The following is a 21749-nucleotide window of genomic DNA, read 5'->3' on the forward strand; positions in this document are numbered from 1 at the left end:
GTGTTGTGTAGTCGGTAAATTCACTCTGCTATTAGACAAGTAGCATTGGATGGTATGGACTGGATTGAGCTGCCTCAAAATAGGGGCCAGTAGAGGGCTCTTGTGAACATGGTAATGAACCTTTGTGTTCCATAAAATTTTGAGAAATTTGTGAATAGCTAAGAGACTGACTGCTTCTCAAGAAGGACTCAGCTCAGTGGAGTTACAGTAAACTCGCTGATCTGGATTAATTGGGGGGGGATAAGTCGTCCGGATTAGTGAAACCTCACCTGTTGTTGCGTGTTAGACCGTGTTTACAGATGTCTTACCTGGCAACGCGTTGATCAGATCTGTTACACTACTTTCGTCCCGTCTCCTTCATCATTGATATTGAAACGGCACTGTTAAATACAATAAAAGCAATAAAGAACTATTAATAACGATATAATTCATATAGTTGCTTATCCAATTAAATTATACCCAAGTAAAAGTAAAAGAAATGTTTAAGAATACGAATCTACATTTTCGGCGAATTAAGAGAAATGCTATACGGTTTCTTTCCTGTACCATACCATAAATATAGGGGGTCAAGTTATTTAAATATTTTGCAGTAACATCTCATTTCATATTTTGTAAATTTAAATTGCGCTTTCAAGTGGAGGGCGCGTAATGGGTCTAAATAAATCCTTCTGACGTCGAAAGATAATTAATTACAATACATCAGCATGAATTAATTTATCCACATAATTCTGTAGTTTATTGGCTACAAGAAAGTCGCTCTTATGTTCCTTGATATCCGTCCAAGTGGAAACGTATGACTAGAATTATTAATGAATATACGTGTATGTCTATAGGAATTTATATTGCTCTGTTTCGAGATTTTGAAACCCTAGCCCTTACTGCGAAAAGCATACCAAGAAATTCGGAATTATTAACATATTGAAGCCGATGGCGTGTTTGTAGGTTTCGCACGATTTGCAGAATACACAGTGATTCAGTCCATAAACAGTATTAAGCGATTGGCCTTTGTAATAGAGATGCAAATTGTTTTCTTTGAGATAGGAACTGGAGTTTCAGATTTTATTTAGTGCATTTAATGAACCAGGGACATAAACAGATGAATACTGCAGAAAGAGAAATTAAACATTTAAGCCTGTTAACATACGTGTTGTGATGTAACGAAGGGAGTTACAAAAATGACACATAATTGAAGAACATTTCATAGCTTCTAACTAAAAAAGCGGAGGTGCTATTTATGTTGGACTTAGTAATGTTTCCTCATGATATCTGTACTGACAGTTGCAACTATACTGCAGACAACTCCGGCTGTCTCTCGTCATGCCTAAGGGGCTTCATTCAGGTCCTATTCATATTTATGTATTAATTTCTACATAGGAATGTTGACAGCATGCAGTTAACATCCAACTCGAATAAGTTCACCAAGAAATATGCGAGGGAAAGTGTTCTAGTGCATGAAATCCCACGTGGGTGACGTCATTACTACTTTATGCTACACCGTGTAGAGGGTGTGTAGTTTGTTGTTCTCTGTTAATGCAATTTGGATTTAATTAGTGCACACCTACTGTTCTTGTATAAATTACAAACATCAGTTGAAATTAATTTCGTCCACATAACCATGTAGCAAATATAACACATTAAGAACATTTTTGTTTAAAGGTAATTATTTTTTTATAAATTCGCTTAGTGGGGGGTGGAGTCCAGTTGGGTCCACTTGGCACGGCGGCCACTGATTGGCCTATTGTAGCCTGCCCCGGGTGAATATGATGATGGAAATTTTGTGGAATGAAGATTGGCAGGGGAAACCGAAGTACTCGGAGAAAACCCGCCCAGCGCCACTTTGTCCACCACAAATCCCACTTTACGAGCCCAATGAGCCAACCCGGGCCGCCGCGGTGGGAAGCCAGCGACTAACCGCTTCAGCTATGGCGCGGAAATTGTCTAAAAGTAACATGTCATTGGTAGGTTCATTAGATCACGTAATGTTTGATTTTGTTCACTGCCCATATTTAATTTATATGACGTTTCGGAAGTTGTTTCTACTTCCGTCTTCAGGTCAATTGTTAGAACCATCATATTGACAGAATTGTTACTTTTGTTTATTTTCAGTGACCGAATATTTGAATATTAGAGTTGCATCTAATCATTTTCGTGAAGACGGGAGTGAAGAAATATTCCGAAACATGGTGTGTATATTAAATATACCTCACACTGTACATATAGCCTATTTATGGTGTAAAGGTTTTTGTTACGTGCTTTATAGTCCACTACTTTTTGATATTTGAGAATTGTTGATGAACGAACATGAATCAGAAAGTTTTGCTGCAGAATTCAGGCAGTCTCTCTGACTGGTAAATTATTGACTCTCTCCAGCACAGTGATTCATAGTTCCGACTCTCACTGGGCTCATGACCATGTTTTACTGTCTCACGGCTCTGAGAGCCTTCACAGAACTGCACTCGCAATCACCCGCCAATCGTGTACATACTCAGGGCTCTCTTTGGGATCTAAACAAATTTCCGTTCCTCATGTCACTTCCGATGAAGTGCCTTGCGCCCGAATTAACATGGGGAAGAGGAGGAATGCACATAGGATGTTGGTGGGAAAGCCGGAAGGAAGGAGACCACTGGGAAGGCCAAAATGTAGGTGGGTGGGCAATATAAAATGGATCTTAGAGAGATGGGATGGGATGGTATGGATTGAATTGATCTGGCTCAAGATAAGGACCAGTGAATGGCTCTTGTGAACATGGGAGTGAACCTTCGGGTTCCATAAAATGCTGGGAAGTTTTTGAATAGCTGCACAATTGGCAGCTCCTCAAGAAGGGCTCAGCTCCATGAGTGAGTATTAACAGTCCAGAATATTTATAACCTACGGAGCCCAAGCCATTGAGTTACATGCTGAGAGCCCTGCTTCTCCTCTTGGTATTGGTCTACATTGTGCGCTGTGTGGCAATTATACTCGTAGTATTTCGTATGAATTGTCTACCCAACGCTCTACGATTAGAAATCATGTTGTAATTTATTTAAGCCTATCAGCATAAAGGACTTATTTTGAAAGTGTGTTTTGGAGTATGGAAAAGAGTGCTCTCGTGGTTACTCAAAGTTTACACTAATGATATGCAGAATACTTTTTTTATTGTTAGAGGGGTGGGACTAAGTCCCTCGTACTGCGGCCACTTCTGGCCTATTGTACCAGCACCAGACGACAGGCGAGGGTGATTGTGGAGCAGTTGGTGGAATGAAGATTGGCAGGGGAAACCGGGGTAATCGGAGAAAACCTGCCCCAGCGCCACTTTGTCCACCACAAATCCCACTTGACCAGACCCAGGCTCGAATCCGAGCCGCCACGGTGGGAAGCCAGCGACTAACCACTTCAGTTATGGCGCGGTCCGCTATACAGTATAAAGTCGGACTGAAATTAATTAATTTACTCTGTTAAAATCACCACTTTTTAGGCAAGGAGTGATAGCTGTATGAAACAGAGGCCTGCCTTAGAAGCTCATATACGCTCAGCTGGCTAAGGGATTATTTGCCACTAACGGACCCCGGATAGGCCTCTGTAGCCGAGCGGTCTGAGGCATGAACTGCCTTCGCTCCCTCGGAAGCCGGGATCCTGGGTTCTAATCCCACACAAGGCATGGATGTTTGGTGTGTGTATCCTTTATTCTGTGTTTTTGTTGTCCTGTGTTAAAATAGAGGCTTTGCGACGAGCTGGCCACCCGTCCAAGGAGGCCTACCGTCTACAAAATGTTCGTGAAACTGAGAAATCAGCCCTTTGCTCCAAAGTGAGAACAAGAGGAGAGGAAAAAAGGACCATGAAATTTAATTATTGAGTTTAGAGGAGTCTACAATGAGACCATACCCTGAGCCAGCTGAAACCAGTCCACATTCTCGTAAAAGATTTCTTTAATATCTGTTTCAGTGTCATCCCATCTATGCTTAAGTTTCATAAGCGATTTTCGATTAAAAAACGCGAATTAGCATATAATTTTTCTTCCATTATTTTAGTCCTCTACTTAACACATGATACACACAAATATTTGTGTTATGTATCACTTGACATCAGTGCCTCTGTCCTTACAACTGTTTTTGACCACTTTCAGAGTCCTGAAATGTGAGCAATATTTCAGAGAATGTAGCAGATCCCTTACTTCAACTTTATTAAAATATTTTATGACACAGCTGGGAAATGAACTGTCTCGGAACAGATGGCAGGACACGTGGTTGCTATCAGCTACACAAACACTGCAAGAAGCTCTTTGACGGGGAGAGCATCCTGGTGTGAACAGGGGACCGCTACGGCCTGTCCAAGTATTACTCCCCGCTGCTGGCTACTGCACTTCCAGAGGCAGTTGTTTTAATTATCCCGTGTTTTCTCACCCACTCTTCTAATCTCTGTTGGGTTGCCTCTTTCTGGCGAGACACGTCTGGGCAAGTGCTCGAGGGCAGAAACCTGGAATGGTGAATGGCTACAACTCGTATGATGATTAAAGGGATTCAACTGCATTGCAGAAGCAACCAATGAACGCTTAGCGTATGCCTTCAGGAGAAGGGATTGTAAATATTGTGCTAATATCCATGATCTTGGAAACTTGTAGGAAAGAAATGTGTAACTGACAGAGGAAGGGAAAGCAATATTGTATGACTCCGAAGGTGACTTTATTTTAGATGCAAGTAAACTGAATAGGCAAGACGACGATGTATCCCCTTATTATTAATAGACGTCAAATTCTCACTCAAAATATTATTTGTTAATTATGACGTGTCCAAATTAAAGAATATTAAGGTTCTACTCTTCACTGTTATCACACAAGCTAAAAGAACGTTGTCTGGGGTTTCTGAGCTCTATTGTTACGGAGCAATATGTTGCAAGAATAAGACGACTCCGTTTTCATCACAACCTAAACTCCTGTACATATAAATTCAAATGGCATGATGCTTATTATCGGTTTGCTAACAGTTTTCCTCCTCGCTGTGATGTGGCCACGCGATGAAGCTATTTGTAACAGAAGTTTTACCGCATGTTGGAAGTAGACACATCACTTCTGGGACACCGTTAAATATAACTCACTCCCCTGTCCTTCCTAGTTCCTTTCGCACTAAGGTGGCAGGATCAAGTGGACAGAAGTTATGCACGGACGCCAGTAAATATGAGTGGTTTACAGAAGGTGTTTGTGTCAGGATAGGAGTGGATGTTAGTCGCCGATAGTCAGTTGGTAAAGTTGAGGCTCACTCCCAAGGCTTAACGGACCTTGCTCAGACTGGCCAGTATGACACAGTTACTTCGATTATACACCGTATATGCCAAGAACTAACAGTTTTTTACGCTCACAATTTATTACAGATATATCGCTCATTTCTGTGCACGTTGCACTTTAATATTGTTGTTCACAGAGCCTTCTACTCCATTTTACCTTGTTACACTGTCAGTCCTTGTAAGCTGACTTAATTAGCTGAGACGTAACAACTACTTTGTGTAAATTTGTAACCCGGAGCGACACAGTTTTGCTTTTGTTTCAGCCCGATTGCTGATTGAAAACTTTTTGGAGGATACGCCGCCTGAATACAGTAACTTTTCCAAGCCGTAGCTTTCAGACGTAATCTCTCTCAGCTCTGCATGACTGGTTCCGTTCAAAATCTGGGGTTCACAGTGATAATTAACTTTACCAATGAAATTCAGTTCTTAGGGAGTTAGAATCTTTAGACTAATAACGAGTTCTAACTCTGCAAGCCATGAGGTAAGCTAGCGTGGGCGACTATCAAGCCAGCATCTTGAAGCTCTGTTATGAGCCTGGATTGTACAATGGTTTACCGTTGTCTTTGATGCATCCCATTCTAAGAATTAATGCTGAACGCTATATGCTCGTAGCTTAGCTCCGGGATAGAGATAGGTTATCATTTGTATGTAAGAATTGGACTATGTCTCCATATTCATTTTCGCAGTCTGACTATTGATTAACATAATGAACGACATTATAAATAATGACCGGTTATACGATAATAAGATATTTCCGTAATATTTGTATATATATCCGATAAATCATTGTTGACTTTTAGAAATATATCTTAGGAAATTACGTTTAATGTAACAGTTTTTATGTCATTTTCTCAACTAAAAAGGACATATATGGAACAAAGATTTTGGATGTAAAATGTGTCTTATTTGTCTCCACGACCTTTATCCTAATAATTTTCCTTCCGATAAATTATTTACATTTTGTTATCGAGATACGAGCAGAAAAGCATTTAGTTTCTTGAGTAAAGTGTCCATTATTTTTGTCTGATCTTAATACAAGATTGAATGTGTTTCTAGATTTCCTTACCAGTGAGCAGAATAAAATTTAATGAAAATCCATTCAACTGTAAGTTGCTTCATGCACATAAACGAACCGGTCAAAACACTGTCACGGCTAGGAACGGAAAACTCCATACGGTTCGACAAGAACCTACCTTAGGAAGAGAACTGACCGACAGAAGGCAGAAGAGGACGGAACACACAAAACTACAGAAGTGAAGTATTTAGTTTATGTTGCGTTATCATTGTTTTGTAGTTACGAAGTTTTACGATTACAGTAAGACTGTGTTACAACTGACTGTAGATCCGCCTGAGGATTCTCTAATAAATCGATTCATCTAATCCGGAGCACATTAATTAGTGGTCGCGTTACCAGGATATGTGACAGCATTGAACGATTTTGTTAGCGCTATGGAGGGACTAGTAGTGGAACCAGCATATCCAGAATTGTATGAAACAAGAAGGCATGTTCCGAACGTAGAGCAGCTTTGTTAAGGAACTTAAATAAGCTGTTAACATTGTGATCATTGTAACTCGTAATATACTACGTGTNGTTTTTCAATTCTTTATTTTAGTATCATTCTCCCATTGATTCCTAGTTCTTTGAAGTAGGTTATTTCCGTCACATTCTACGGCTAAACTTTTTATCCATTTTTAACTCTCGTACATGACCCGCTCATTTCATTCTCTTTGGTTTCATTATATTGATGTTATTTCTTGATGAGTGTAGATTATGAAACTCTTCGCTATGCAGTTTTCTACATTTTCTTGTAACTTCCTATACATCTTGTCTGAAAGTCCTGCTCAGCTTCCCGTTCTTAAAAGTACCGAATGTGTGTTTCGCCTTTGTTTTCACATCCACAAAAAAATCTGGTGCAATTACATATTAATTTAGTCTACCGTGTCGGATGTAATTTGTGTTATAAAATTTGTCTCTTTATCTATCAATGGTTCTACAGCCCTTGTGGACCTCGGCCGCTTTGTCGGCTTCTTAATCTATACACAGTCGGTAGGACTCGTTGGACGGGGGATCAGCCAATCGCAAGGCCGCTACCTACACACAGGACAAAACAAAGGCAGAATAAATACACACAAACATCTGTGCCTCGAGTGGGATTCAAGCCTACGACCTCAGTGTTCGAGCGGGCTAAGACGGTTCATGCCTTAGACCGCGTGACCACTGTGGTTGGCATAAAATCGGGCTAGCGAACAAAATTTGGAGTAGCTCCGTTTATGGTTTGGAATATTCTCTGCGAAAGCCCAGTGTTAGACATAAGGTCGAAATTGCCGTAAGATGAGTGTTAAACCAGTCACGGACAATGTTCATTATTGTTACTGTCTAGTTTTTTTCCTCTGCTTTCACATCTTTGAATCAAGAAGGACGAGACACATCCTGATGACGAGTGCATATAGAAATGTTGTTCAAAATCCCGACTGGAAGAGACCACTTTGGAATATCTAGATTCGAAGATAAAATGCCTTAGATATTATGGATGCATATGGACTCGTGTTGTCCGATACAGTTTCCAGTGCCTTGGATTTTTTGATCATAGTAATAAACATTTGGATCTCATAAGCTGCAGCTACTCACTTGATTAATCCATCAAGCTGATCTACTGAGCACCAAATACTGAAAATCCACGACTGGAAATATTGCTAGATTTCAACGTAAGTCATTATGCACATATACATTACAAAAAAATATTACAGTCGGTATAGCGACTGCTTAGGGGCTGGACGACTGAGAGGTCGGAGTTAGAGTCCCGATAGGGTAAAGAATTTTCTCGTCTCCCCGTTGTCCAGACCGGCTCTGGGGTCCACCCAGCCTCGTATCCAATTGATACAGGGGGCTCTTTCCCAGGGGGTAAAACGGCCGGGGCATGAAGCTGACCACTTGCCTCAAACTAGTGCCGAGGTAAAGAAAATGTGGATCTATACAGCCACTCCCCCATACGCCTTCACGGCATAGTGCTTAATTAGTTAAGTACAGGGACAACTTTAAGTTACCTTTACCTAAAGCAGACTAAATGGAAGGAGATTAACGTTTGATGAAGACACCGGAAAAGAAAGATAGGCTGACCGAAGTTTCCTGCGCTTTTTGTTAAGTGATACCTTGAAATAGGCCATGAACGTTAATTTAAAAATTTCTGGTAAGGCGTTATTCGCAATCATTCTCCTGTTCGACTCTTTATAAGCGATGTGTTTGGCAAGGCGTCATGGTGCATGTCAAGAATGGTACAAGAAATAATTATCACTTGAGACGATTAGCTACTGAACGCAATTTGCAGACTGTAATATTGAAACTTGGCAATCAAATTGTTTTATTTAGGTATTACAACCTTACGCATGCGCACCACTCCAGTTCGCTCCATATTTACTGTAGTGAATCACCACCGTTATCCTCTGGACCGTAGCCAGCAATGCGTGGATTTAGTAACCAAACACGATGTGTGGGCTTATATGTGTATAATCTGTGCATTCATTTACTACTGATCACGTGCAGAGGGTTTCCTTTTTGCTTTCGTTCTACCAACGGAAAGCAGATTAATACTCAACGCAGCACTATCAAGGAAGTCCGGCAGCATATGCGAAACCTATCTGTGAATTATTGACGAGGCTTCATGTATGTTAATAGCCCCAGAGAAAGTGAACAGCGCTTCATGTTCCGAATTCAGAGACCCCTTGGGGGTACTCGAAATATTTCAGAGTTTACCGCAGAAGATTTCATAAGGGAAGACTTTCTCTTGTGTCGTTTTTCGTACGATACGTTTATCGACTAACACAGTGCCTCACACGGTTAATTCACAAGATTCAATGTAGGAAAATGGAAAGAACAGATAAGCCCTTGCATTTGGCGCAATAAATGTGTGTTCAGAGCACGCGTGGCATCTGCCTCAGTGTCTCGGCCGTGGAGTCTTCTCACAGCAAGAAGTATTGACGTCAGAATCTGCTTCTTATTGTAAATAAAAGGGAAAGAATTTCCGTTGAAGGTCATCTGGTGCCGTAGAAAGATCCTCTGAAGGTAGTAGGAAGCAGAGAGGAAGGTAGGATCTAACTGAATAAGAAGCATAATTTCTCTAGTTTATCAATCTTACAATTTCGACAAAAATCTCCTTTTAGGACCTTTCTGTTTCATAGACTCGGCTTAACATTTGTATTTCTTAGCTATCGGACTAAGTATACACTTTCACGATCCAAATTTTTGGAAACATAACGTGTATTGTGCCTTCGGCAAATGCTTCTGGTCATTTAGAGCGCAGTGGTTATTTTATGTAACACCAATTTTAATATTAAGCACTCTTTAATTTGCTTATAAAATGTTTGCATATTGTGGCATGTCTGCTGAAGCCAGAATTGTGAAGCCAGGAGAAACAGCCGTTGCTAGGTAACGGCCGAACAACACGCAACATTTCTCTAACTGCTGGAAGTGGTGGTTCTGTGCATCCCGTGCTGGTCCGAGGACCAGCTTACCTTACAAAAGAATCTTGAGAAGGCAGTTAGAAGAGTAGGAGGTCGGTGTGAGATAGCCGCCAGCCTGCGAGGACATGAACCCGGAAGTAAGGGGAACGTCCACTGTTGGAAGACATTACCAGGCAGCACGGTCAAAACCGTGTGATAGTGATCCGTAGGGTGTAGTCACGAGTTGTGTGTTGAAGTGTCCAATAAATCCTATTACCAATCCGAACCCGTCTATAGCCATTGCATCGCGTGACAGTGTGTTACGTAACTTGGGATTTTCACAGTAAGGAACAGCTATTTCCCTGTACAACATCAATAGTTTTGTCTTTGTAATGTTGGCGGACTGTTAAATTGTACTCGTATTATTTCGATGAATTCAGGCTTCTGAGGCATGGTATAGTATTCTTTCATTCCCTCTCTATTGATGCTACGGACGACAATAATTTTAAATGGTTCTGAACATTCAGTGAAGAAGACTAGCGAACTGAGGAACTGGAACTGTTCAAACAGTTATGCAAAAAAATTACTCTCATCCTCACTGAGAGAATTATTACAGGAAAAAAAGTAAAAATGAAATTTTATTTTATGATAAATAAATACATTTTTATTGAAATATGTGAAATGTATGAAACAGCTGAAATATGAGGACAGCTTTAACCAGTGACTAAGTCTAAACTTATTATCTGTTGAATATTTAACAAATTTCCTGAAGCAATTCTTTTATTAAATCACGTAACTATCTACGAGTATATTACCTAAATACAGCATATGGGATAATACGAAATTTTATTTCACATTCGCAACCAGTGTACGCAAATAACTTCAGAACATTAAATATTGGCATAAAACATGAAACTAAAGAACGTACCAAGCATACTTTTCACTTGCAAAGATATCCTACATACAGAATCTCATACGTAATCTAATTTCTCGACATCGGAGGAAGCAACGCGTGCCCAGTCTTTGCATGTGAAACACACGTTCTATTCTTACATGGAAGAACTTCAGAAAATTTCCATTGCAATACCATACATGTTGTATCTTTGTTCGTGCTGGAAATTTCGTCACAACTGTTCTCATTTTTGGATGATTCGTCCAGTAGATGCCTCTCCACGTGCGAATATGAAGACCAGCTTTCGATTTATCGATTCTTAGATTTCCTGTAGGACGAATGGATGTAATTTTCTGTAGTCTACTGCTGCAACAAGAACTGTTTGCGTTTCCTGTTGATTTTGTTTTCACCTCCTCAGTTTTGTTCTTCATCTTTTTTCTTTCCTCCTGAACACAATATTAAGCTCCTTTTCATGTGGTGAACGAATGACAACGCCAGCTGAGACCGTTTTTCCTTCTCTGTGTTTACTTAACTTGTGGGTTTGTGGGATGCATGAAATGTTCCCTAGATTGGCAATGAGCAATTGTTTAGAAATGCCTGTTGACGAACCTGGCTCACAATTTGCACGGTGCGATATTCGAGTCAGAATTGAAGCTGAAATTTCAATCATGTTGGCGATTCTTGTTGCAGTTTTCATGCAGCAGACTGCCAGTATCGACATATCTCTAGCTGTGAACGCATTGAGAGTCGCTCTTCCAGCTTGTACCCTAAGATAAGCTCTTTCGAAAATTTCGGCCATTGACTCCGGAGGAAATATCGCCATTCTTTGCTGTAAAATGTTTTCTGATGGCCAATGAGAGCTCTCGAAACTGAATTATGCACAGGCCTGTTTCATCAACGTTAAATACCTTGTCGGTCTGGCAACTCTTCCGTTCAAATTAGTGTCATATAACTTGAAAGAGTCGGGAACATCTTCCCTGTTGAACTCACGGATCCTCGCAAAAGAGATTCCAGTATATTTACGGAAGGGGGGAGGGCGTTCACCATTGCGTTCTAGAAAGAGACACATCCAGTCTACCAGCTTTTGACTCGTAAAAGGAAATCAAAAATGTTTTTTTTTTTATTATTGGCATCGGGCCCTTAGAGGGCTCTTTCTCAACTTCTTTTGGAAAACTTTGGTTTTCCGCCAAGATAAATTTTTACTGCTTCACTAAGAAGTAATTGTGTCTTCATAGACAAAGTTTAATCCGAGGCTTATTGAATATATATATATATTTAGTATTTCGATGTCCCACTTTTTTGCTCTAACGGCTTAAATTGCTTCCGTCATGTTCGCAAGACCACGCTCTGTCTTCTGGCTTCTGTCTCCATGTTTCAGTAGGCGTATCTGATACAACTGAAAGTAATGTTCTTCCGGCACGGGCTCCTGTAGCATCCTGCAGGCCTGTACACGGTTAAATAAATCCGATATTTTAATTTCTGTTTCAAATTGGCATTCAGAAATGGTGATTGATGTGGACGAAATTATGAAATACGTACGTATAATATGATATTTTTTATGGCCTTAATTATATAAACAATTTTTCAGGAACTTCGGGCACTGTGAGATATTCTGTCGTACTACCAGTATGTACTGTAGATCATCCGTAGTACCCGACACGCCATCTTGAAATTAAATGCGGCATACAGAGAATGGAAAGAGAATATTCTACATACAGGATCTCCCGAAGTAGGCTATTCTACGGGCAGCATCTGGATACTACGTAGTTCAGTACATAAATATTTTGCATCATAGGAACTGGAAAACGACCTTTTCCTATTTTGAAACACTACTAAATACTGTGAAATATTCTAAAATATGTGTCATAAGATACAACAGATTTTATGTTACCGAAACGTCGGAGAACCGTGGCGAAACTACGGGGATATTTTTCACATCATGGACCATACGAGGCATCACGTACTTCAGTGAGCATAACCCGAATGTTCCATATTTGCCTCTCTCGTCTACGTGATCATTTTTCTTACTTTCTCAAAATTAAGTTCATTGAATTATAATTAAAATCTTATTTTTTAATTTAAATCTTTACCGTCGGAACTCTATTCCCCCCCCCCTTGTTCACTATGGATGTAATGTTCGGGTATAAACTCCGACTGAAAAGAAAACTAATCTTAAAGTAAATTATGAAACTCCATCTCCGATAAATGCGCGGTTTTTAACGAGTACCACCACACGTGTCTGTGTTTTCTAATCAATACTTAATTAAATATTCATGGTTCGAGGTTACAGGTCATCAACATCAAACGGGATTGTATATATATATATATACATCCCAGCTGTCATGTTGTATGTATCTTGTAGAGGGCAAAATGAAACGTGTAATTGGGAATTTCTATCGGTAGTCACATCGTCAATTCGGCGGCGAATTTCAGCACCGATAAATGCGAATATTTTTATTCTTTGCTTATTTACTTAAATGTTATTAATGGTTCTGCCTGTCTGTCGAAGTCTTTTAAGTTTTGAACAATTTTATTGATTTTATTAAAAGCGTAGAACTGCCCACAGTATTCTGTTTTCAATTTATTGTTAGTAAGAACACCATCATGGCCGTCATGCAACTTCGGAGGGGGCAAAGAAACATGCAGTTCTGTCTGTGGGAATAATTTTCGAGAAATGTAAAAACTGCATTGAGGCATCTCTCCGTTTTATCCCGCTGGCCGCGGGCATGCGCATTTAGATTTAGGCCTCATGGCGATAACTGATAACTATCCGACCTAAGCAACTAATAAACTAATTGCCCTGAGTATATATTTCTTCTTGCAGAACTAACAGTCCTTCAGATGGTCAAGATAATTCAGCATTTTATTGAACCAGAAATGTTACCGCTGTCATCTCAAAGGCCCCACACGCCCATATCCTGAGTCGGATTGAATGTACCCTCACCCAAACATTTTTGAGGACAGATATCAAAGAATTCTGCTATTGTTGTTTGTGTATTCATTCCCGTGGGAACTTGTTTACCGAGTCATTGCCTAGCAACCGTAAGGAGGCTATACAGACAGCAAAGTGATCTTATAAGCCCGCTTTTTGTTTCAAAAATAAGGAAAGTAAGCTAAACATATAAATTAGTGTGTGTTTATTAGAGACTCAGGCCGTGCAGGCATGTGGGAGTGTGGACGTGTAACTAACCTCGGCACTGGACGGGGCTCAGTCGGCAACTTCACATTCTTGTTTCTATGCGTGGCACAGAAGCCCCGGTGCTCGGGTGACGGGTCGCAGAGTCGGTCTGGACGCAGGCTCTGCCTCTGCCAAGAATCGAACCCCGATTCTCTGACAATCCAACCAGTGACATAATTATTGTGGTGACTGAATGGATCCTGGATGCTCATATTTGAACCTGTGGTCGAGCCCCGGCGATACTTCTGCGTGCTACCTGCTGTGCTTGTATGTGGCAGAACACTGAAGCTAGGTCTATTTATATAGCTGCCATTACTGAAGACGTCAAAGTACATGTACCTGGATTACAGACTTCTTTATTGGTATTTTGAGATGTTGCTGAAAGCGTCTCGAACAGGGATAGCTCAGCTTACACGCGCTGGACAGCCGAGGAGTAGCGGTTCAATTTTGAGAGGGGTGCTAGAATTTTCCCCTTACACACAGTACCCAGATCGGCTTTGGGCCTCTTCAAGCCCCTACCAAATGTGTATCTGTTTTTTTTATCTAGAAATAAAGTGGCCTGGACATAAAGCTGATCACTCATTTCCGTCTAGTGCCGAGGGCAAAATGCGTGGAGCTGTACCTCCACTCTCCCATACGTTCTCATTGCGTGGTACTTAATGAACCACATGGACAACTACAACTTCATCTGTAGAATAACTTGAAATAAATTTGTTAGGCCTGCTACAGAATGAAACAAGCTGGTTGATGTGGAGTCAATAGGAGCTGTCACATAGCGGAAACAGAAAATACATGGATCTGTCATGAGGTTGCGTAGCACATGTCAGGGCAAACTGTATATTGGATTCTGTGAAACAGGTATTCTGGCTTTGACATATCAGAACAGACTATTCAGAAACACATCGCAATTTCACTGATAGTTTCACTCTATTTCCTACCAGAGAGAAAAGAAATCGAACTCTAGGTATTATTGTCTTTACCACAGATTTACGTATGGAGAAACATTTTCCTAGGCATAACTTTTCGTAGCATTATGAAAGACATTTTATTTACTTGAAAGGAAAATTTGATCTGAAAGTACACATACATATGGACCAACGAGGGCCAATCTGACCCTTTGCTTCTTCTTGTTCTTCTTGTTGTTGTTGTTGTTCCTCTTCTTCTTCTTCTTCTTCTTCTATGGCGCAACAGCCCGATGTCGGGCCTTGGCCTCCGTTACCAAGCCTCTCCATTCCTCTCTGCCCTGCGCTGCTCTCTTCCGGTTCCTTACACCCATTCACTTCTTCGCATCTTCTTCCACCGCATCAATCCATCGAGTTCTTGGTTTCCCAGCGCGTCTCCTGCCGCCTGTTGTACTGTATAATATTTTCTTTGGGAAAGCTCCTTGTCCATTCTCTGCACATGCCTAGCCCATTGCAATCTTTTTAGCTTTATCGTCACTGAGATCTCTGGCTCCTTATATAATTTGTATAACTCTTTATTATACCTTATTCTCCATATCCCATTCTCTTTTATTGGTCCATAAATTCGTCTTAGGATTTTCCTCTCGAATGAATTGATGACTGATTCCTCTTTCTTGTTTAGCGTCCAACCCTCACATCCATTATAAAGCACCGGTCTTATCATTGTTTTATATATTTTTGTTTTAATCGCTCGGTGTATATCCTTTGATATAAAAGGTGATAGTAACGAGAAATGTGCATTATTCGCTAGTTTTATTCTTCTTGTTATTTCATGATTTTCTTCTCCATCTTTGTGGAATTTCGATCCTAAATATATGAAGTCTTCAACTATTTCTATCCCGTCCCCTTCCATGTTAATTTCTCCAGTTTGCTTTGGATTCCTTCTGGACTCTATCAGCATTTTAGTTTTATTTACATTCACCTCTAAGCCAGTTGTTTTTGCTATGGTTTTTATTTCTTGATATGTCTCCTTCATTGCTCCTAGGGATCTCGATACTTTAATAATATCACCCACATACGCCATTATTTGCGTTTGTTTATACGCTATTGTGTTCCTTNTATATTAAATTCCCAGCATTTCTCCGTTATTTGTCTCAGGGTGAATAAATTGTCTATTGTTGACCTACTGGGACGAAATCCTGATTGATATTCTCCTATTATTTTTTCTATATATGGATCCAGTCTCTTTTTTAGTATCCTTGTTAAATTGTATATGCTGTCGGTAGTAATGATGTACCTCTATAGTTACTGCATGTTAATTTATCCCCTTTTTAAAATTTGGGACATATACTGCTCTTTCCCCAATCTTCTGGTATCTTTTCTTCTTCCCACACTTTATTTATAATTCTGTGGAGTGCTATTGTTCCTTCTTGTCCTCCTGCCTTCAATAATTCTGCTGGTATGTTGTCTCCTCCTGGTGCTTTATTTAGTTTTTGTTCCTTTACTGCTTCTTCCACTTCTTCCTTTGTTGGGGGCTCTATTATCTCTTCCTCTTCCCCTTCTCCATCGTCTGCATTTTCTTCTTCATTATCCTCGTTATGTTCCATATTTTGATTTTGATTCAATAATTGTTCAAAATATTCTTTCTAAATATTCACAACTCTGTTTTATTATTTATTAGAAGCCCTTTTTTTTCTCGGATAAATGCTGTTTTGGGTTTGAAACCTTTTTTCATAGATTGATTCGACCATAGGCATTTTTCGTTTTGTTATTTTTGAAGCCTTCTTCCATTTTCAGTAACTGCTCATTTAGAAAGGCCCGTTTCTTTTTCCTGAAAATCTTGTCTGCTTTCCTTCTTGCTTCTTTATACGCCTCATTTCTTGCTCTTGTTGGTCTTTCCATATATTTCTTATTCTTGAGGTTTATACTCTCCCTACATTCCTCGTCGAACCATTCTCTATTATCCTGTTTCTCTTGATATCCCAGAGTCCTCTCGGCTTCTGTAATTATTGCCGTTTTAAAATCTGCCCATATCCCTTCAACCGTTACTTCTTTATTTGCTATATTGTCATTAATTTCTTTAATTTTATTTTGAAATGCTTCTCTCTTATCACTCTCCGTAATCTTGTCAATATTAAATTTCTTACATTTCTGATACTGCTTGGATCTTTGACAACTTATTTTACATCTGTATTTGACCTGTACTAAGTAATGATCACTATCACAGTTGGCCCCTCTTAATGTTCTTACGTCCAGGATATTCGTCGCAAATCGCTTCCCTATGAGGACATGATCTATTTGATTGAAGGTTACCCCATCCGGTGCTGCCCATGTCCTTTTATGTATATTTTTGTGCGGGAAGTATGTAGAGCTGATGATCAAGTTCTTACTTTATGTAAAACTATTAATTTTATTCCATTATGGTTGGTTATATCATGTAAACTTTCTGTCCCAATTTTTTTTTCCTTTGGCGCTACAGCCCTCATTTTGGCCTAGGCCTACCTCCATGAAACTCTCTGTTTCACTTCGGTTTACTAGATCTTACACATACGGTAGGACTCCTTGGGCGAGTGATCAGCTCGTCGCAAGGCTTCTACGTGTAGACAAACACAGAAAAACGCACACAAACATCCATGCCCTGAGTGGGATTCGAACCCACGATCTCGGCTTCCGAGCGAGCGAAGACAGTGCATGCCTTAGACCGCTCGGCTACCGTGACCGGCTCTGTCCCAAATACTCTTCTGTATTCCTTCTCTTTACCTATTTTGGCGTTAGGATCCCCTAAAATAACCTTTATGTCATTACTTGGTATTGAATCATATGTCTCTTCCATTTGCTGATAGAAATAGTCTTTGCCCTCCTCTTCTTTTTCTTCTGTAGGTGCGTGCACGTTCATCAACGTCATATTGGAAAATCTTGTTCTAATTCTCAAAGTGCACATTCTTTCACTTATTGGTTTAAAGACTATTATTGCTCTTTTAAATTCTCGTTCTATTACAAAGGCTACACCACATTCCTTATTGCCTTCTGCTTTACCACTGGAAAATACAGTGTGTCTCTTTAAGTCCATGATAATGTCCTGTATGGCTGTGATTTTCATATTGTACGTACTTATCTATCTGTTCTAGTACCGATTTCATGGCACCCGGTTTATTGAGGGTTTTCACATTCCATGTACCTAGAGAGTAGTCCATATTCTTTGCCAGTTGTCGTCTTCCATTCTGTTGAGGTTTCCGAGGCTTGATTCCAGGTTTCGAGACATTTTGTATATTTTTTTACGGTGAGAGGTCGTCAGTCTCTCGCCCAACCCCCAACCTGGAGGACCAGGGTATCTCTTTTAGTCTGGGTCATCCCCTTCGGCCTGTCCGGCATGGGTGGCTCTACCAGTAGATATGCTAACCCCGACAGCTCTCAGGGTCATTTGACCACGCAAGCCCTTCCACTACGTCAAAGTAGAGACACCATCGGGGGGCTGACCCTTTGCTGCAATATTTAAATTATCTGTAATTTGACCTAACAACCAAGTATAGATATGGGGCTTCTCCATGTTATTCTGTTTTGGGTTTATGTACTCTCCCTGTTTTTAATTTTCTCTTATAATCCACGTTATACACCGAGAACGATGGCTAAGTTTGTAACGTTAAGACTTGTTCTCGGGAGGTTAAGTTTTCGAATTTCAGGTGGGACGCTGATTATCCGGAATTTCTTTTGGGTCGCTGTGTCACTCGAGACAAATTCCAGGATGATATCCGAATTAGGACACGACGGCATCCTTCCATATCCTTTACTCATTTATTAACTATCACAACATTCAGTGCTATATTTGCTGGGTTATTCACTGCACCATTAAATAAACTGCAGACAAATGAATAATTCATATAAACTAGTACCAAGTGCGCTGAACGCAGTAAGGAAGATGTTATTACGTTATACAGTAACGCCTAAATATGTGGTTATATACTTGTTTCTCCACATTTTATCTTTCAAGTTTTTTTTATTGCTAGTGGGGTGGAACTAAGTCCCTTGTACTGCGGCCAATTCTGGGCTATTGTACCAGCCCCAGATGATAGGTGAGGGTGATTGTGGGGCAGTTGGTGGAATGAAGATTGGCAGGGGAAACCGAAGTACTCGGAGAAATCCTCGGGATCGAACCCGGACCGCCGCGGTGGGAAGCCAGCGACTAACCGCTTGAGCTATGGCGCGGCCATTATCTTTGATGTTAGTGGGAGGTATTCGATGGAATTCGGTACTGAGAACCCTCACCGAAAGTTGTTTGAATTGAAATTTGGTTTGAACAACGTCTACTCTAGATAAATCCATGTCTGATTTCATCGAAACTTTGAGGAACTTTTATTTCAGCAATTTTGTGCATGACGAGTATTTAACGAACTGCAGTAAAGCAACATCGCCTGCTAAGCGACAAGCATTGCCACGTTATACTTATGCAAGCAATAAATTATGACGACAGAGTGAAGCTGAAATGATGGCTAATATCGAATCTGGGGAGCGTGAGCTCCGTCTGAACTCTCTCTTCTCCTCCCATTTTCGCTCTCATTATGGGAGAATCAGCATCGCGTTTTTATCGGTTTTGGAATGCAGAGCGTGTAAAACAATATCACACTCAAAGTATCATATAAAGCACAAACGGTGATCAAGTGACATTTCACCCAGTCAACTGATATTACGGTTCACATATTTTAGATCTGTTGCTCATCGCACGCACCCACGTTCATCTGTTAGAGCGATTTGAAACACATAAAATAACGAATTTTGTTCCTAAGAAGAAGCAGAAATAGGCTTTACTTGGATCTCAGTAGATAGGAACTAAGCCTTTATGAACTGCATTCAAAATTAGAAATTAAAATGAACTCATGTAATAAAAAGAATTCGGGAAGCAGGACTCGAATTCCCCCCCCCACCCCAGATAATGTATGACAGTATTTCCGAAATTCTTTAATAGTGATGGTTGCAGTACAAATTGAGGAAAGTGCAATTTAAATTTCATAATATCTCTTGAGAGCTGAACTATGGATGTGGGGGTCTTGTTGGAAAGTGAATGAAACGGCTCTCCCTCGGTGCAGATACGCAATCTCTGCTCCAATACAAGACTTCATGGCGCGGTGCTTAAACATTTCAATTGCTGATAGTTCTGTTTCCCTCATTTCAGATGCAATCCTTGGCTGCACCGTCAGGATTCCAACTCTGAAGCCACGTGAGCAGTAACGGTGTGTGCTGTATGGTGTCGACAGTAAGGTACGAGGGACACATTAATATATTTCTGAAAATTCTCTATCTCGATAAATTGATTCCTCAATTAATAATACTGTTCCATACTAATATTGTCATGTGTATGAGTGATTATAGACGGGATTTGAATTGGTACCTGGATTTATTGCCCACTTAAGTTCGTGACTACTAGCAACATAGCGCTATCTGTAATTCACACACTCAGCAGTCCACTACAACACGCACTAAGTCTTCTCAATCTGCTGTATCTTCACCGGTTGTCGCCTGGTAACGGCTTCCAACGCCATAGCTTCCTCAACTTCCGTGTTCACTTCCTTACACAATGGCTCGATAAGGACCGTATAGAGAAGACCGCTTCCAACATTTCTGTTGTTACTTCTCGCAGCTATCGCATGGGCCGCATAGAGAACACTTCCCAGTTAGTGCCTGTTAGGAACCTGTTGCCTAGTAACGGGCGTTGTTTACATTATCATTACTTAGCAACGGGTGTACGTACTACAATGTGTTATATATCTTTAAATGGCGGTATTGCTCCGATTGTTGTGTTGGAAAAAGTAGAACACCATTTTAAGATACGGATGAGTCGCCTTGAAGATAGGGACGTTAAGGGTCCCCGTAACGTGGAGAATACAGCCCTCTTCTAGACAGTGCTGCCGTGTTCAAACAGGATCTGCAGTATATAAGTTGAGGAAAACCATGACACAGTTCGAATCCAGGCTGTCTGTAATACTGTGATGTATAGACCCATTGCTAATCAGTGACTCTGTAAACAGCGCTCGTTGCTAGGTAACACCCGCAACAGAAAAAGAATGGTGTTTTCTATGTGGTCCGCTTGACGCCAAGACGAACTGATTGGCGGTAATCCGTCAGTCGTAAAGTAACTTTGACTTTAACGTTGACAATTCAGTTGAACTCTGACAAACGACAGAGCCGTCCTATCGTCAGAGAGGGCACCCCATATGAGCAGGATAGCAACTGTCAAATAGGAACTAATATCTGGTCACGAGCAGACTGACTGACTGACTGACTGACTGACTATCAGTCGCAATGTGATTTCGACTTGGACTTTGTGTTGAGTTGAGAGTTGAAGCGTGGAGTGTTCATGAGCGGGCAACGGCGTGACCACGGAAACTGAAGAATCTCCGTTGTTAAGATTCGTTACCAGGAAACGTCTAGTGAAACTATTGCAGAGGAATAACCAGTGTTGAGAGCTGTTACCGAGTAACGACTAGTGAAAGTAGACTGAGAAGACAAGCGTAGAGTGATTTGTAGTGTTGAAATCAGCAATAGTGTTGAAGTTGTTTGTAGCTAGGCCTGTAAGTGGTCAGTGAATGTATCCACCAATCCACACCCCGTGTATAGTCACCCTTAAGCGTGACAATACGAAGCAGAAATACTAAGGACTTAACCACAACACTTAGTAGCTCGCTGTCTCATATGGATCCCCCCCCCGGTGAAGTTACGCGATCAAGCTACAGAGAAAATATCTTGGTGAGGAAAAGGGACAGTTTTGGATACGTAAGCATATGTGGAAGGATGGATCTGAAAGACGTCGGGCATGTGGACATGGACCGCATTCGTGTTGCTCAGTGTACTGACCGTGGCAGTTGCTTGCGAACACCAATCACATATGTAAACACGTGGTTGCATAACTAAGCACGTAAGGAGAAACGTAGTGGAAGAAACTAGTCCTTGTCCACGTGGGCATGCTCAGCACTCTAGAGCCCCATTAATGACAGTCACGGAAGAAACGACAACAGAAGGAGATCTTCAAATAAAAATGGGATCTGCGGTGAACAAAACACCTTTCTTTATGATGTGTATGTGACATTCCAAA

At 40.7% G+C, this 21749-nt stretch overlaps 1 long non-coding RNA gene across 1 annotated transcript in view; it reads left to right on the forward strand.

Moving 5' to 3' along the window:
- LOC111871469 overlaps window positions 1–21749 on the forward strand; it is a 398884-nt gene that overhangs the window by 286097 nt on the left and 91038 nt on the right. Inside the window, exon 4 of the long non-coding RNA XR_002844026.2 lies at window positions 19833–19918. This is a non-coding gene — a long non-coding RNA (uncharacterized LOC111871469). The remainder of the gene's footprint in view (window positions 1–19832; window positions 19919–21749) is intronic.

The sequence above is a fragment of the Cryptotermes secundus genome, unplaced genomic scaffold (genome assembly GCF_002891405.2).
Source record: "Cryptotermes secundus unplaced genomic scaffold, Csec_1.0 scaffold465, whole genome shotgun sequence".
In the NCBI taxonomy this organism is placed as follows: Eukaryota; Metazoa; Arthropoda; class Insecta; order Blattodea; family Kalotermitidae; genus Cryptotermes; species Cryptotermes secundus.